The sequence below is a fragment of the Mercenaria mercenaria genome, chromosome 17, assembly GCF_021730395.1.
Source record: "Mercenaria mercenaria strain notata chromosome 17, MADL_Memer_1, whole genome shotgun sequence".
NCBI classification, from domain to species: Eukaryota; Metazoa; Mollusca; class Bivalvia; order Venerida; family Veneridae; genus Mercenaria; species Mercenaria mercenaria.
In genome coordinates, this window is record NC_069377.1 from 38,191,455 (window position 1) to 38,210,272 (window position 18,818).

The 18,818-nt window shown below is 34.2% G+C and overlaps 1 protein-coding gene and 1 long non-coding RNA gene across 2 annotated transcripts in view; one reads left to right on the plus strand and one right to left on the minus strand.

Moving 5' to 3' along the window:
• Nucleotides 1-18,818, minus strand: part of LOC123534117 (uncharacterized) — a 310,888-nt gene that overhangs the window by 251,793 nt on the left and 40,277 nt on the right. The window lies entirely within an intron of this gene.
• Nucleotides 1,924-7,915, plus strand: LOC128550050 (uncharacterized). Its single transcript, XR_008368007.1, has 2 exons — nt 1,924-2,752; nt 7,530-7,915. It is a non-coding gene; the product is annotated as an uncharacterized LOC128550050 (long non-coding RNA).

Sequence of the window (18,818 nt, forward strand, 5' to 3'; positions counted from 1 at the left end):
CTAAGTTCGGATGCAAACTAATAAAAGTTAATGTCATGTGATATTTCTTTTTCTTTTGGTGACATTCTATACAGAAAGATAGACAGAAAGATATCTTATGCTTCCTGCATTTTGAAGTTTCTGATATAGGAATAAATGATCGATAAATCGTGTAAAATAAAGCACAAGTCTGCTTTGGGGGTTGTATTAGATTAAAATGGCGGATGCTGGTGTTTTGGGCAATATGAGAATACGGACCGTTCCAAAATTGCCCTGCGCATTTTAAGAACTGTAATGATGTCCGGCAATTTTAGAAATCTAAAAACGCGCAGGTCAGTTCTGGGTTAGTCCATGAGCATTTTAAGAATCTAAACAAAGTGAGAACCGAGATTTGATAACTGTTTGACAGCATATTTCGACAGCAGCTTGGAGGGTATGATCAGGAATTTTCGAAACTACATGTATAACGTGGATACTACTTCTTCGAATTAGAATAAATCAAATGGTAATTATCCCTGGATTCAGTGAAATGTTTTTGTATTATATAGATAAGAAGATAAGGGTGATATTCAACCATTTTCGTAAGATAATAACGCTTTTCCAAACTTTATTTTTTCTTGTAGAATTTCTTCATTGCTGATCAACACCGAAAGTTTTAGAATTGCCTCAACATCGAACTTTAAAGAAATGCATTTCATGCCGCGATAGTGTAATTTACTTTTATGATACGAAACATGTAAAAGTTCTCCTTAGAGTGAAATTATTATACAAATTTTGTGAATATTTCTTACCGATTTAAAACAATCCTGTAAAATATTGTCGTTTATTGATTTCTAACATCACTACGTATAGTGTATAATTTTCAAAACAGTCATTTTTGATATTACACAAATAACTTCCGAATTCAAATGTATTCTTGAAATTTGTAAATTAGTTTAGGTGTAGCATTTTTGTCATGCCTTTACATATTGATCTCTTGTTCTTCTTTGTACGGATGGAATATCCATCATAAAATTGTCACACAGATTACAAAAACCTAACTGATTAAGTTTATCTTTGATACTTCTTGCCCAGAAAACTCCAGCTCTATAAATTAAACTACAGTTTTCTTAATATACATTGTGAATTGTAGAAGTTTCATTTCTTTTAATTTTGATCCAATAGAAGTATGTGGTTAAGTGAAATATGAGCCGCGCCATGGGAAAATCAACATAGTGGGTTTGCGACCAGCATGGATCCAGACCAGCCTGCGCATCCGCGCAGTCTGGTCAGGATCCATGCTGTTCGCTTTCAAAGTCTATTGCAATTAGAGAAACTGTTAGCGAACAGCATGGATCCTGACCAGACTGCGCGGATGCGCAGGCTGGTCTGGATCCATGCTGGTCGCAAACCCACTATGTTGGTTTTCTCATAGCGCGGCTCATATATAATTCTTCATATTCCTCTGTTTGTTCATCTGTTTTATCATCCCGAGTTTTACCATTAAATATTTCTAAAATTTTGTTTCTTTCCAACTTCAAAAGTTAAAACCTAATATCCCTTGCGCGATAATAGAACTGTCTACAATTCTAGACTTGCCGGACATTATTTGAATTCTTCAAATGCGCAGGACAGTTCTACAACGGTCCATATTCTAATACTGCGCAGGACATATGCACTTCGGCGCGATCCTGATTTTGCCAATAAAGTGGATATGCGAAAAATTCTGAGACAAATCGCTTTTTAGTTAAAATTCGAATTAGACCTGCATTGTAACATTTATCATTTTAGAGAAGCAACGCATATCATTGTGGCAGGTTGTATTCAAACAAATAGCATGAACGTTTCTGTTTCTCTCTTACAACTCAATATTTGTTTAATAACAACTTCTTTGAATTTTTGTTGTATATAGATACTGTTTAAATACTACTGGAAATTGAATTCCAATTGCATCACAATATAATATTGAGTTTAATCGCTAAAGGTTAAACTGTTTATCTAGCACAAAAGAATTATTAGTTAATTGATTTTTAATATGATGACGTAATATAATGAGAAGATTAGCACGCGCTTAGAGCGCCCTCTATAATAAGAAGATCAGCACGCGCTTGGAGCGTCCTCTTTCTCGCTGACTTCCAACGAAGGTAGATGTGCTTTTAGTGCTCTGTCAAACTATTTCAATTTAAGTCTCTAAAGAAATATTTATAAACTTATATTTTGTAATGTTTTAATGTAAACACTATCTAAATGTGCTGAGAATAGTTTTTTAAGTAATTTGGTTATACGTGAAATAAATTATATTAGTTTTTACATGCATATTTCGTTGTAGATCTACCACGGCTTCATATATACGGGATAAAATTGCATCATAATTTGTGATTTATGATAAATTATAAGAGTAAAATAACTGTGCAGTTATTTAATTAGAATATTGAGAATCTAACCAAAGGACAGATATAATTTACAGCTACAACAGTAAATCTAGATAAAAATATAATTGTACAATTTTAATAATAATAATAATAATAAAACAGCAACAAAATAAAAGCAGTAAACTTACAAATAGATTCTAGATTCTATTTTATTTTTCTCTTTTACATATATCTACACCATGCCGAAATCCAAACGTAATAGATCCTGACCTTGGCGGACCAGGTACAAAAAAGAAGGCACGCACTAACCAGTGCCGGCTGATAACAACGACGTCGGGCTGATAAGAACTCAGCTGCCGGCTTCAGCTAGTATTTTGTTACAGACGTTAAACGCCGCATGAGCAGTACCGGATACATACCAGGTGATATGATCATAATTCATAATTTGTTTAAATAGTATGATTGGTGCTCATGTCAGTCTTTAAAATGAGAAAGAATCTGGAATGATTTGTTTATTGATTTACAGAACTTGTTACATATTAAAACCGAAGATCTTTCCATGAAAAAAATTCAATTGTTAATCAATGATATAACTGAGAAGGGACCGACGCTTTTATCATTTTCATTTTCATTTATGTGACCAAGCGTCCTGAAGAATATCTTAATCTATCGCAAATAAAATAATAATGCTTGCTGCATCTAGGCATCCTGGCTAGCCTTTCAGACATGAATGCAAGCATAATGATGATTGAATGGCAAAAAAAAAAACACAACATATTTGGAATAGATCTACCAAATTTATTCTTGTGCTTGTCTTGTGAAATACACAATATGACCTGTCATAAGCACTTCGTAGTATAGTAGTCGCAACTTGACCGCGATGGTTGACCGTAGGCTGATTATTCATATCGATTATTTCATTGTAGAAATCAAGGGTGCATAGGGTAGCTATGTATATTTATATGGAATAAGTTTGTATACAGCGCAGTATCAAAGTATATATATTTATACATAAGATCAGTTAAAACTTTCCAATACACTAATTTATATTTATACATATATTTCATTTATCTCGTGCAGCTTGTGTTTTACGTACACTCCTTTTCAATAATAGGTTGTGCCTCATTATGTATTATAATGTAAAGTTCAACCATCGGGGTCAAGTTGCGTCTACTATACCTGAAGAAAGTCACTCACTGACCTACATTATCGATTTGTTTTTCGCCATTGGTGTTGTCACATATTTATTACGTCACTATTGGTGCATTTCATTTATAATCATGTACCGTACAGGATGAGTACAACGTCTCAGGCTGATTCTAAATGTATAAGGGCAATTATCTGTACCTTTACTACAATTAAAAGTTAAATTATAGAATTTTTAGACCAAACAAATATTCGGAGAAATTTATTTACATATATTCTCATGTACCTGTTCCTTCTCGAACACCTGGAATAAACATTGGTGAACAAATCGAATATAACTTCACACTGTGCTAAATAGTGTTACCGTCATGCATATATTTGATAGCAGTTTTCCTATAGTTTTTTAGGAAGAACATGTCAAATAGCGTTTCTGTTCACGAGATAAATGTATTACTAACGGCAAGTTAAATATTTCTTTCGTTTTTCATAATTCATTTAATAATTAATATATTTATTTAATTTGTGACCCTCATAATTTATGTCCATATTTTAATTACTAATGATAACGCCTGTGTTCGGACGTGTCTGAGTTGGACGTAAAATCAGACTGAAATGACATTTCAGTGAAATGAAATGAAAGTGATAATTACGTCACGAGTTGGACTAGCAATTATATGACAATTCCGGTTACAATGTTCAACATTGACACTGAGTTGTGGATGCGATCTATGTTTCCATCACAACAGTCGTGTATAACAATCCGCAACCAACATAATGGATCTATACAGTATAGATATCTCTCTCTCTATATATAACAAGAAATATTTTTAAAGATGGTCGGCGAATTGTAGTAATGCAAGAAGTTATGTGGTTTTCATATCATTTGTGCTATTCTGTCATCTGTCTAACATTTTGCATTTTTATAGCAAATCTAAACACTACACTTTAACACTTTTAAAGGCTTTCCACAAAGGTTTTGTAGGTGTGCTATTTTGGTCCGTTTATTCTACGACGAATAATTACAGCGGTTGGCTAATCACACCCTTATTCATGTGATACGCAGACCGTATTCAGTTACACTATTTTGGTATTTGAACAGGTATTATTATGTTTATCAAATTTACTTATCATTTTTAGATATATCAATATTCTTGCTAAATATACTGAACGGATTTACGCTTTGTCTGAAATTTCACTCAGTGTAACTGCTTGCATTATGTAGTCTGATTTCCAAAACGTAACGGTCACATGGCACGGGTCGGTCCAGGTCACGAATTAGTTCTTTGTACGGCATTTGCCAAAAGAAAAAAAAATGCTGAAAGAGTTTGATAATATTTTAAACAACTCATTGTCCATATGCCAGTGCATGCCTAAAAAGCGGCTGTAATCACACAACTTGTCTTTAGTGTAACAATTATAGACCCTCAGTATATAGTCATGTTAAGCATTCTTCAATTCGTAATGCGGTAAAGATGGAACACGAAATGGGAAATCTGAACTTCTGGCAAAAGCTGACATATCATCCGCATTTAATTATTAATGTCCCATTTGGCCTGGAGACTTCAATCTGTTAGGCATTAAATAATGTGAAGGCTAATGGGACCCAGAAAACGGTACCACAAGGGGTGTTTTGCTCTTGCTTCATATCCGAAAAAGTATCGAGCTTTCTTCAATGGTTTGTAAATTTTGATATTTTTATGTTTAATTCATATGACCTAAGGCAAAAAGCAGCATTATTTCATTCGGGTGAAAATGGACCAGATCTGACAATCTTGCGCAGGTAGACCTTTTGAATAAAAGATCCGCTAAAAATAAGTTATGATACGACATAAAATGGTTCTCATGATTCTTGAGAAAAATATCCAGGTTAAAGTAATACATGTAAGCGGAAAAAGAATGTGATTTGTGACACTATTAGTCCCGACTCATTCAGGCAAAGCCTTCAAAAATAGGAAAAGTATAATACAGCGATAAATTATTATGAACATTTTTGTAAACAAGTAGGAGACAGCGCTGGCCACCAAGTCTCGAATCTCGGCTATAATGAACAAAATAAACAACTTCCTTGACAACACAAAGGAGGGAGCCGATAATTTTGCAGTAACGCGATCCTTAAGATGGGTCTGTAGATCATAATGTTATATTATTCACGGCTTTCTTTATGCTTGGCTTCGAATTGGAGAGATTCCTATTTCACATAAACGTTCAGACAGCTAATACGACTTTATTTTCAAAACCTCTAAAACTGACCAAAGGAGGACCGGTTCTGTTGGTCATATTGCGATTAAGACTGGGGAAGTCACTACTATGTTTAAAGATGGCTGTGAGATAAATGATGACAGTCGAAAAATAGAGGTCTGCTGCCTAAAGGTCCTACATCCGTTAAGGTGCGAGTCCGTTAATGGTTCGTACATCTTAAAATAATTTCAGTGATGAGCGGCAGCCAGACCCTGATCCAATGTTAATCCTATATTTTCTATGTAATACTGAGTCCTATATATCAATACATATAACATAGTAGCCTATGAAATACGGATACGGATGTATATATTTTATGTATATAAGAATAAGGATATAAGGATAATGATGTATATACAAGAATAAAGATATATATGGATAAGGATAAGAATGTATATAACGATTAAGGATATATTATGTAAAGATAAGGATATATCATATGGATTCATATAAGGATATATATAAGAATATATATATATATATATATATATATATATATATAAGGATAAGGTGTATATATAAGGATAAGGATATATTATGTAAGGATAAGGATATATTATAAGGAAAAAAAGAAGGTGAAAAGTATATATATATATATATATATATATATATATATATAGCCCAAAATTTTCAAAATTATAAGGATAAGGTGATAAAAGGATCTGCCATATTGCCATTAATATACTTTGATGTATAGGCCCGGCGATCCGCATTTGGCAAAGTAATCTGTCCATGTTACCCCACGCTCTGTTACCGTTGCCGGAACAGAGCGTAAATTCCAATAAATCCAATACCCGCCCCCACCCCACTCACTTACATATGTTTATTCATATAATTGATTGCCTGTATATATGATACATGACACTTACTCTGATAAAGTTGCCGGATCATAGCAACATGTATTTTGATAACATCCACTTTAAATATTAAAGCGATATTTTGCAGACTTTATGTTTTAATTGTTTACTAAGTAGCTACCTAGACCCCACTTCAAGCCTTTAATACAAATCGTTTAATTTCGAATTTGTTTTTACAGATCTATCTAAGTTATTAATCAATACTTTATTTTTCTAACATACTCGCTAGCGATATTTCAAGCCCTAGTTGGATAGTAGGGTCTTCCCTAATACAGTATGTGTCATATAGGGCTTTCCAACCGACTAAAGTTGAGAATCTTGGCCTTATGTCCATATGTGGGACAGTTTGTTTGTGGAAGGCTTAATGGTATGAAAATACATAATGTGCAGAAACAGCCCAGCAATTTTTGAATTTTAAAGATCCTCCAGTAATTTTGATTTTGCATTACACAAAACCTACAATAGAAATAATTTGGGAACTGAAAAGGTTGTTCTAGACACCGGAACTTGAAGCTACAGCTTACGCAAGCTTTTTACCCACTGCCCGTCCATTGCCACGAAGAACATGGAGCTTCATTCAGTTTAATTACGTTGCAAAAATAATACAGCGGGTCAATAGTTATAGTACCTATGTAAAGATATAATCATTGAATAATAATAATAATAAAATAAATGGAGGTGCATACATTAGATATATCGGAAGACAGCCAAGCGATTATTTATTTAATATGATGACGTAATATAATGAGAAGATTAGCACGCGCTTAGAGCGCCCTCTATAATGAGAAGATCAGCACGCGCTTGGAGCGTCCTCTTTCTCGCTGACTTCCAACGAAGGTAGACGTGCTTTTAGTGCTCTGTCAAACTATTTCAATTTAAGTCTCTAAAGAAATACCACCCACCCTCCCCCTATTTTGTTTCAATAGTTTGTTGTCCTTTTTTCTTTTGTATATTTCAGCTCAAACTCCACTTTGTCATGGCTGGATGCGTCATAGAAATGCATACTTTCTAAAAAGATACATTGATCTACTTGTGGAAGAACAGAAAACAATATATACAGACTATACACTATATAGCTTAAATTTTTGCTTCCGTTGCCGGAGCAAAGAAGTGTAATAGAATCTAGTGCATTAACATAAGAACATTAGCTACAAGATTTATGACATTTGTTGGCGTTTTTAACGCATAAAAATCCGCTCTGCTACCGTTTCCGGAGCAGAATTTTAGGTACAAAGACTTATAGATTATCATCATTGCATTTATTCATAAAGTTATTCAAAATTATGTATTCACAGCCATGGCCAATATATGCCACTATCTAAAAATAAATTTCATCAAACTTTATTTGTTGTCTGTTTCTTTTGTTGCTGGATAAATGTAAAATGTTACGGTTAGTAAAGATAGTCTAGCCAAAGTTTTTAAGAAAATAAATATTTGAGTCGGACCCGAAACTGCTAGACCCACCCTCTTGGCTGTCTCGCAGTAATCTTCTACTTGACAATTTCCTTATAACGAAAAGCATGACAGACGGACCACGCAACGTGTTCAATATTTTTAACAAGTGGAAAATACTTGCTAACTTAGTTTATAGCAATATTGACAGACCTTGACATTTGTATTTATAATGTTTCATAATAAAAGTAACACTAAGTGGGAAAGACGGAGCAAAAATAATGGTATTTTCATCGATAGAATTATATGTGTCTTCCTGAAATCCAACTTACAATGTCTTACAATGTCAAAATTGCCATAAAACAGTAATATTATAAGGAAATAACCTCTCATGTTGCTGTTTAATATCATTAATGACTCCTATACGATATAAAAATGCTGGTGGGAATTAGTGAAAATAGATTTTGTATGTGGAATGGCACTTCATGACAATGAGTATGGTATTTTCTCATTTTCATGAAAATGGCATAATCATAGACAAGAGCTCCTTTAAATCATTTTGGCAGTCATTCATTTAAATGAACATATGTCCGTCTTTACATTCCGTTTAGTTACAGTGGAACCTGAAACGTCAATATTTTTCATTAGTGACGTTCAAATTTCATATCGGGTGCGCGACGTCATTCGTGATGTCAGTTTCATGCATGTCGTCACGTTTAAAAGTTCTTTAACTTTTCAGTTTTACTCCGGCTAAAGAACAAATTTATATCATTTATTTAATAATTACAATTGTAGTATATTATTAAAAAGATTATTAGATTTGCACTGAGAAACATGCACTCGTTCTTTCGCGGAATAATACTGCAGTCCTAAAGTCGCGCAATATTTCCGCTGCAAAAAACCGTGCATATTTCTCGATACAAATCTAATAACCTATAAACATATCATACCACAAAATTATATTGAGTTGCCATAGTCACGATGCGATACGACAGTAAAACACGACAACATGACTGTACTGTGCGAACTCCTTACCCCGTTTTTTAAATGAGACAAATGTTAATTTACTTAACATCTTTCAATTAATCGTTTCAAGGCCCGGGTAAAAACAACCCTTAAAACGATATCTGTCTGTAGCAATGTTAAACCGATGCCCTTTAGCTATCCTTCAAATATATACAATTAGATAATTCATGAATATTTATGGGAAATTAAGAATTAAGGTTTTGACATATAATACAAAGCTGGGGAATTTTTTATCTCCATATATACATAGATAGATAGATCTTGTTTTTAGCTTGTGTCACAGAAAAATGAAAAACAAACGACTGTCTATTAAAATTTTCTATATAATAATTTTGAACATTAAACTGTATTATTTATCTGATGTTAAAACATTATACCTGTACACTATGATATATTTCTGTGTATAACACACATGCCCAACTATTGTATCGCTACTCATTACAACAACGTAAGTGCATATTCTTACTGCCCTTGTGTATTTTGTGCTATGTTGGAAACTGTATTTGTTTGTTGTTGTTTTTGTTTGTTTGTTCTTTTCATATGAGTCGTCCCCTACCCCTTGGAATGTTGGAATGTTTGTAGTTTTAGTATTCATGAACGTTATATTAAACCTTTCTATTTGAAAAAAAATTAGCTTTTTACAATGTATCATGATATTCAAGGGTACATTTTCATAAATGAAATTGGCAATAACATAGTTTCTTCTCACTATTATATTATAATAATAATTATCTTTTACAAATGAAATAAATCTCCTGAAAGTAAAACTTTATATGTTGATAACTTTTATCTCAATGAATTAAAAAAGGTGAAATCCACGCTGGATACTAATGTGTTCATGTCGAGACTGAAAGAGCTGCCCGCAGTTTTATAATAGCCGTCAGCTGGAAACTTCTGCTGAGCAATTGAACAAGCAAAATTTCCGTCTATCTGTACATCCGTATGGTATGGGGGCTGTGATTCAACTGGAAGTTATTAAACAAATTAACGCTTGACGCATGTAATATTTACAACCATCACATTCTGAAAGTTCTGCCTTTAGTTAAAGCGATCTATTGACACAATAAGCAGTGTCGGGTTGCCTTGCTTTATCATTGAAAGGAATTCAATGCCTTAAAACACTTCACTTAGCTGTGAATCTTGTTCTGAGAAAAAGAAGAAATGTATTATATGAATTGTATCTTTTGGCTTATCCTGCATCAATGATCTTCTTTCATTTTTTCTGCCAATAGACTAAACGTGTTTATTCTACAAACCAAGTATAAACTGGTTGACTCTTCGAACAATATTCACGCTTACTAACAAATAATAAGATATCTTGACCAACACAGTCTGTCAAATTCCGTTATATTTGCCGCTATTATTGTTCCCTGTAGAGCTGAGGATGACAACATTAAAACTATTCAGATTCAAGAGACCAAGTCGAGAAATGCCGTGATTACATTTATAGCCTGGTCGTTTTTATCAAAAAGGTGCTATGGTTAACACATTGTCAAACATGCTAAGTGTGTCCTTCCGTGAATTAAAACAATATGTTCTAATAATAATTTAAGTATATCTATAATGTCTGATAAGATTTATAAGACCTAACGTACTGTATCTGGATCAGTATGACATATCAGAAACTTGATTTAGATGAACAAGCAATATATACATTAAGATTCTATAGAGAGTATTACTCATTTCCACCTACTGCTCAGTTGGGTACATTTATCAAAATGAATACATCTTCAGAATACGTCAAATTACAACTGATTGTGATTGTGAAAATAGAAAGTGCAGCCTTTTACGAAAAGAAAAAAACACTAAACATAGGTCTAATCTTGATCAATTACTCCACTTTGACCAGGTTGCAATTTTATAAATGAGAGTATTCAAGTATGAATAGTGGATATTCAAGTTTGAATACACTAACACATTATTTTGACATTGCTCAATTTACTATTTTTAAAAATCATGCATACTTCTCAAGTTTCAAGTCTCCTTTTACATATTTTTTCCATGACTTTATAAACGATGCCAATTGCGATATTGATTTATTACATATGTTCGTGGTATTTCAATTCCTTAACTATATTAATTAAAGTTTAGCATTATTACAATACACAGTCGGTATTGAAATTGTGTTTCCAATACATGTGTTCATTAGATAAATCCTCAGTATCTATGTGAAAATAAGGGATGTGTTTTGTATGATTGCAACACTGTGAGTTGCTCTAATTACTGACAAATGACTGAAACAATAGGAATTCATACGAGAGATGGATAGACAAAACGACAGTGAGGTAACAATATATTCTTTTATTGTTTTAATGTATGAGTTGTAAGGTACAATAAAGAATACCCATTTTATGAAAATCAAACTGGAAGTTAGAAATAACAGAAAAAAATTAATTAGGTCATGAGTCATCATATACCTGTCAAAATTTGTCATTAGTTTTCACGAGCTGTCAAAATTATTTTTATCTCTCTATTCTGCAAATGCATTGTTTTTGAAAGTATCTTGGTCGGATATTGTAGTGTGTAACTTACTTTACATTCCACATTTATATTTGTGCTTGAAATTGCTTTGTTGAGCTCACCGACGTCACATATGAATGTCTATTGTTTTAGTTTATTGTCTGTTATAAAGGTACCAAATCTCAATATTAAGATATAAGAATTGTTCCTTTCTGGTAGACAAAAGAAACTATTTGGTTGAATATAATATAACGGTTTTTGGAAATAACTGAATATTCTTTGGTTTTTTGTTATTCACCGGAAATTCAAAAAGTGACATCACCTTAAAGTAATTACTTTTATTTTTCACGAAATCGCCAGTCTGTCATCTCGTACCTATGCCTAAACATGATTGTTTATTTACTGCAGTTTTCGTGAAACAAAACCGGTTTTGGTTACAGGTCTATTATAAGCGTAGCATAAAGATAAACTAGATTGTTCGGGAACCAAACCCAAAATACGGACATATATAACAGGGGAATCTCGTGCAATATTCTCAGTTAAAGAGGCACCACAAAATAACTGTATTCTTTTGTGTTTTCATGATGGTAATTATACATGATATGCATGAAAAATATGAGATATACAAGAATTTAGTTTCAAATTGACAGTGACATATATTAGGCCAAGACGATGTGTTTATTGTCTTAACATTTTATTGAATTAATGTAGTAATATGTACATAAATTAGTATGTATTTAGTTAAATTTCAGTCACATTTTGTGTCTACAGTGTAAGACAGTTATTCATCTATATTCTTAAACTATGCAGAAAAGAGATTGACTGAATAAGTTTGCAGTTAAAATTGTGAAAACATATTTTTTCAGGAAGGGCCTATATTGTCAACCTAAACACTTGTAGTATAGCTGTATATTTCCTGTATTATAAGAATGATTTTCTTGAAGTTTTTGTGGGCGAAAAAAGTAAGTCATTAGGTCGTGGTGGGTCTTTAATCTTCTACTAGCTAGTGTAGACAAAACAATGTCTGCTAAAATTTTCCCACCCGCCACACCCCAGATCGAAACGACTTACACGCGTAATTTTGACAAATAGTAACACTATTACATAAAATTCATTAATTTTTGTATTCAGTTTATGACATGTTTACATTGTATTTGGGCAAACTAATTGCTCTCCGTAGTATTTATGTTTCAGACAATTTGCCGCCGAGCCTACACCAAACTGGGAAGTGATGCAACGACAGAGACACATGCGCACTATCATTGGGAGCAGATCTTATGCACAGTAGAAACTCTCCGGATGCCACTATAAATGTTAACATTGCTGATGCAATTTTAATTTAATTGTGAAAATATAAATATGTTTATGGGTGCGCGTTATTACATTGTCTTATCGGTGTCAAATGATAATTCCCAGGTGTTAGTGCTCGTGCTTTATTTTCATTTTACAGTGTTGATTTTACTTTATTATTTAAGTATGTAGTTTGGTACAAGCATAATGCCCCTTGCCGGCGGGGTGGGGGTGGGGGGGGGGGGGGAGAAAATGCCGGCTTTATCTCCAAAGGGGTACGACTCCCCCGAAAATGGAGCCGCCCCTTTGCTGTAGGTGGCGGCCCGTAACCCAGAGAGGATGGTCCTGGATGTTGAGGTGCCCCATAGCACCCCTGGGAGGTGATGCATGCTTGTTTACATGTGTGCATCCCCTTTTCGGGGTGTGGGTGCCAACACACATTTTTGGCCTCTAATTCGGTCTAGACGTTTTTGGCGGTCGTATTAGCCCGATACGATCAATCGGCTGGTCATGCCAAGCTCAAGGAAATTGCACTTTAATTACTCTTACATCTTCTAATTCGTCATATTAAATTGCATCTGGGTTTTTTTTTTCCTTTTGACAATGCACAATTATCTTCTTTTGGCAAATTAACGTCACACAAAATCAAATGTACTTTCCTTCTCTCGTCACATTTTACTGCTTTCAGCAACTTTCATAGTACGTTCACACAAAAGTATTGAACACGTCATGGCAATATGTATTACAATTTCTATTTCCTAGAAGGCGGTGGCTTAGGGTCAATTGGTTGGGTAAAGTAGCAATCCCTTGACTCCCCTTATTGCATTTTTGCAATACAGCTGGTGATATAAATAAGATTGCAAAATACCTGGCCGAGTATATCACTACAGTATCCCTAACATGTTTGAGCTGGATAGCTCTACTTACATGTTCCCTTGTTGGACTCCGCGGCGGGTGGGGGCTGCGAGTGACGAATCTTAACAAATTCAACATGGAAAATCAAAATAAAAACAAACGATCGCATACCGAAACAGACTCATATGACACGGAAGGTGGGAATCCCTCTCACCGACCATACTCATCCAACATTGCATTTCCAAGATTTCTGTTAATTCAGTCAACTGATGAAACTTTTAAAATGACAAATCTTTCTCCATTCGTAATTGAAAAAACTCTCCAAAGTGTAGCTGGTGTTCCGAAGTCCGTTAAATAGTTACACACAGTGGATCTGCTCGTTGAAGTAGAAAAAGCAGCACATGCTCAAAATTTACTTAAACTAACATCCTTCTTCAACCGGCCATGTAAGTGCATTGCACACCGCACTCTGAATTCCTCAAGGGGGTTCATCCGCTGTCCTGATCTTACTGGGGTTTCAGAGTCGGAAATTGTGCACGGCCTTACTGATCAACATGTCACGGCTGCTAGACGAATCAAAATTAAACGATTAGGAAAAGAAATAAACACAAACACTATTAATCTTACTTTCAGCATACCTTTCCTTCCTTCAGTCATAAAAGTTGGATACCTCATGACAAAAGTTACAACCTATATCCCTAATCCACTTCAATGCTACTGCTGCTTTAAGTTCGGACACAACGAGAGAAACTGCAAAAGTGATCACATTTGCCCAAAGTGCTGCCGAGATGGCCATTTCCATGACGAGGACAAGTGCAATTATACAGTGCGTTGTGTGAATTGCAGCGAGCCACATTCAGCCAGGTCTCGCGACTGCAAGACGTGGAAACTCGAGAAGGAAGTTCTTCATGTCAAGTTCACACAAGGCATTGGATTTCCAGAAGCCAGGCAAATTGCGAATGCTAGATTTACATCTCCATCACTCGCACAAACTTATTCATCAATCACTAAATCTGTCGCTAACAAAACAACACAGTGATGCGTTTACTAAATTGATGCGTTTACTTAAAACAGATTCAGTGACCGTTTCTCAAAATCCAGCCCCAACTTCGGAAATCAGTAAACAACAATCAAATGTAAAAAAAAAAACTCAAGGTAAAGCTCCAGCTGCAATACAAAACATCCCTAATTACAAGCCACAACAACAACGAACAAGCAATGTATCTAACAATTCAACAAGTACTTCATCATCGGCAAAGGTGAATAAAACACCTAGACAAAGAATTGAACTAAATACCGGTGGAGTAGGGAAGGGATCTAATGATCCCATTAACCACTACAACCGGTTGAAATTCTAGCAGTAGATGTAGATATGGAGGACGATGAGAATGGACGTTCGTCTAAGCCTCCTGCCATACCTCCTAAACCTCTAACGGAGAAAAAGATTACTAGGATGTCTTCTCCTGAGGAGACTGAATAGTGTGAATACCATGTTTCCAGATAGAACATATTTATGTCGAATAAAATAATCCAGTGGAACGTTGTCGTGGACTTAAAGCTAATTATAATGAAATTCTCCTTCTTCTATCAAATATAATCCCTCTTTGATGTGTTTAAGTGAAACCTTTTTGAAAGAAAGTGACAACATATCCTTTAAAGATTATTCAACGTATAACTTTATCAATAAAAGTTCAGAAAAGGCTTCTGGTGGCGCATCAATTTTAATAAATAATCCACGTCCGCATAGAGAAATTGTTTTGAATACTACCATTCAGTCAGTTGCATTGCATGTAACTATGGATCGACCTATAACATTTTGTTAAATATATATACCTCCTAAATTTAAACTTAACCTTGAAGATCTTGACAACCTGATCAATCAGCTACCGCAACCGTTTATTCTGATGGAAGATTTCAATGGTCACCACGAGTTTTGGGGTTGTTCTGATAGCAATGCTAGAGGTCAAATTATTGAAACTTTTATTGAAAGAAATTCTCTCTGCTTACTGAATGATAAATCTAAAACAAACCTACATCCTGCTACAGGACACTACTCTTCTCTTGATTTGTCAATTTGTCAACCAAGCCTTTTCCCGATTATCTTATCAAGTATTGTTCAGTAAACGTCAGCTGATTCCTCTTATTTTAAATTTAATAAAGCTGACTGGCAGCAATATCAGTCTTTATGCAAAAATGATTTGTCTTTGGAGAATTTCGCCAATTTTTTTGATCCTATTGATCGGTTTTCTGTTATTTTATCAGATGTTGCAGACAAGTCCATTCCAAAAACTTCAAGAAATGGTAAATCAAAAAATAAACCATGGTATAATGATGATTGTAAGACCGCTATTCGAAAACGTAGAGCGGCCGTTAAAAAATTTAATATTCGACCGACAAAAGGAAATCTGCAAGCAGTTAAGGTTCTTAGAGCAAAAGTTCGCAGAACTATAAAACAAGCAAAGAAAAACTCCTGGCATTCATACGTTTCTAAACTTAATTCTAGGTCATCGGTTAAAAAGTGTGGGAAATGATTCGTAAAATAAATGGAAAAGGAAAAACTTCAACTGTTTCTCATCTTTAAAATCTGACCAGACTACTGCATCTACCAAAGAAGACATTGCTAATACTCTTAGGGAAGCTTTTTCAAAAAACTCTTCTTCACATAATTATGACCAAAGATTTCAAAACATTAAATGAACTAAAGAAAGCAAACCTCTGAATTTTGATTCAAATAATGAGGAAGATTATAATAAACCTTTTTCGATCACAGAGTTCATTTACTCTCTAGACAAATGTCATGATACTGCAGCTGGTCCAGACCAAATACATTATCAACTTTTAAAACACTTACCACAAAAATCATTAGACCTTCTCCTTGAAATCTACAATATTACATGGAAAACTGGTATTTTTCCAGACTTCTGGAGAGAAGCTATTGTTATTCCCATACAAAAACCCGGAAAAGATAGCACTAACCCAAGTAATTATAGACCGATAGCTCTTACTAGTTGTTTATGTAAAACTCTGGAACGTTTGATTAATTCTAGACTAGTTTGGTACCTCGGATCGCAAGGATTAATTACAAACTTTCAAAGCGGCTTTCGCAAACAACGCAGCACAACCGATCATCTTGTTCGACTGGAAAATTTTATTCGTGATGCATTTATTAAAAAAGAGCATCTAGTGTCTGTCTTTTTCGATTTAGAAAAAGCTTATGACACTACATGGAAATATGGTATTATGAATGATCTTAACGACATAGGTTTAAAAGGTCGTCTGCCAACATTTATATCACAATTTTTATCTGATCGAAGTTTTAAAGTACGTGTTGGTGATACCCTTTCAGACTCTTTTGAGCAAGAACAGGGAGTTTCACAAGGTTCAGTTTTATCTGTCTCACTTTTTAGCATCAAAATTAATAATATTGTGAAATGTTTGTTACCAGGGACAGACTGTTCATTATATGTTGACGATTTTTTGACATGTTATCGTTCAAAAAATATGCTTACGATTGAACGCCAATTACAATAGTATTTGAATGAAGTTCAAACTTGGGCCATGGAAAATGGGTTTAAATTTTCCCCATCGAAAACTCAATGTGTCCACTTTTGCCAATTAAGGAAACATCATTGTGACCCTGAGCTTTTTCTAAATGGTACAAAAATACCCGTTGTTATTGAAGCAAAATTTCTTGGTGTTATCTTTGATAAAAAGCTTTCGTTTGTGCCGCATATTAAATACTTGAAAGCCAAAAGTTTGAAGTCATTGAATCTTTTAAAGGTAATTTCAAATACTGATTGGGGAGCCGATCGCAAGGTTTTATTAAGACTTTATAGGGCTTTAATTAGATCTAAGCTAGATTACGGTTGTATTGTTTATGGTGCCGCAAGAAAATCTTATTTACAAATGTTAGATACCATCCATAATCAAGGTCTTCGTATTGCTCTTGGTGCATTCCGAACATCGCCAGTTGAAAGTTTATATGCTGAAGCAAACGAACCATCTCTTTACACACGCCGAGAAAAACTTTTATTGCAATATGCTTTAAGAGTGGCTGCTAACAAATCCAATCCTGCTCATGAAATTATTTTTAAAACAAAGTACTCTGATTCATATGAGGAAAAACCAAAACAAATCAAACCGTTTGGATTTCGCATAAAATCGTCTATGAATGAAACTGTCTTTGAATTCGATAGTATTAAAGAAAATTTAATTACAGATACACCACAATGGACCCTTCATACCCCTACAGTTCTTTTCGATTTGAAAACTGCCTTAAGAAAGTCTGAAACAAACCCTGAAATATTCAAGTTCAAATATCATGAAATCAAATCAACTTACAAGGACTATTATGCAATTTACACAGACGGTTCAAAAGATGAACCAAAGGTTGGCTGTGCTGCTGTCAGCCTCCTTCATCAATCAAAATTACGTTTGCCAAATAATGCAACAATATTTTCAGCCGAGGCCGAAGCTATTGATTTAGCTCTAAATTTTATATAAAAAAAATGGTGAAGAAAAATTTATTATCTTTTCCGACTCGCTTTCTGTTTTACAGTCAATTCATAACCGAAATATGGAAAATCCATTCATTCAAAATATTCTTCTCGGGTTTCATGAACTATCTTTTAAAAAGTTTATTATATTTTGTTGGATTCCTAGTCATGTTGGTATTCATGGAAACGAGGATGCTGATATTGCAGCAAAGAAATCCCTTTTATTATCACAATCTAATTTGAAATTACCACATACCGATTTTAGGCCCAATATAAAGAAATGCATTTTATCTAAATGTTAATCGTCATGGAACAGTGCTTCATTCAATAAACTTCATGATATCAAACCTACTCTAGGGGAATGGCACCAAGGGAACAGATCTGTTCGCAGGGAGGAAGTTGTTCTTTCTCGCTGCCGAATAGGTCATACCCGTTTGACTCATTCTTATCTTTTGAATAAAGAAGATCAAGCCGAATGTGTACCATGTCAAACACCGCTAACTATTACACATATTCTAATCGACTGCGTGGACTTTCCTACACAGCGCGGTACATATTATGACGTTCAATCTTTGAAAGAGTTATTTGAAAACGTTTCAGTCGGAAATATTTCATCGTTTTTAAAGCAGATAGGAATATATCAAAAAATCTAACATTTCATATTTTTTTTTTACATCTTGCAATATTATTATGTTTGCAGCTGATATTTTAACACACACGTACATACA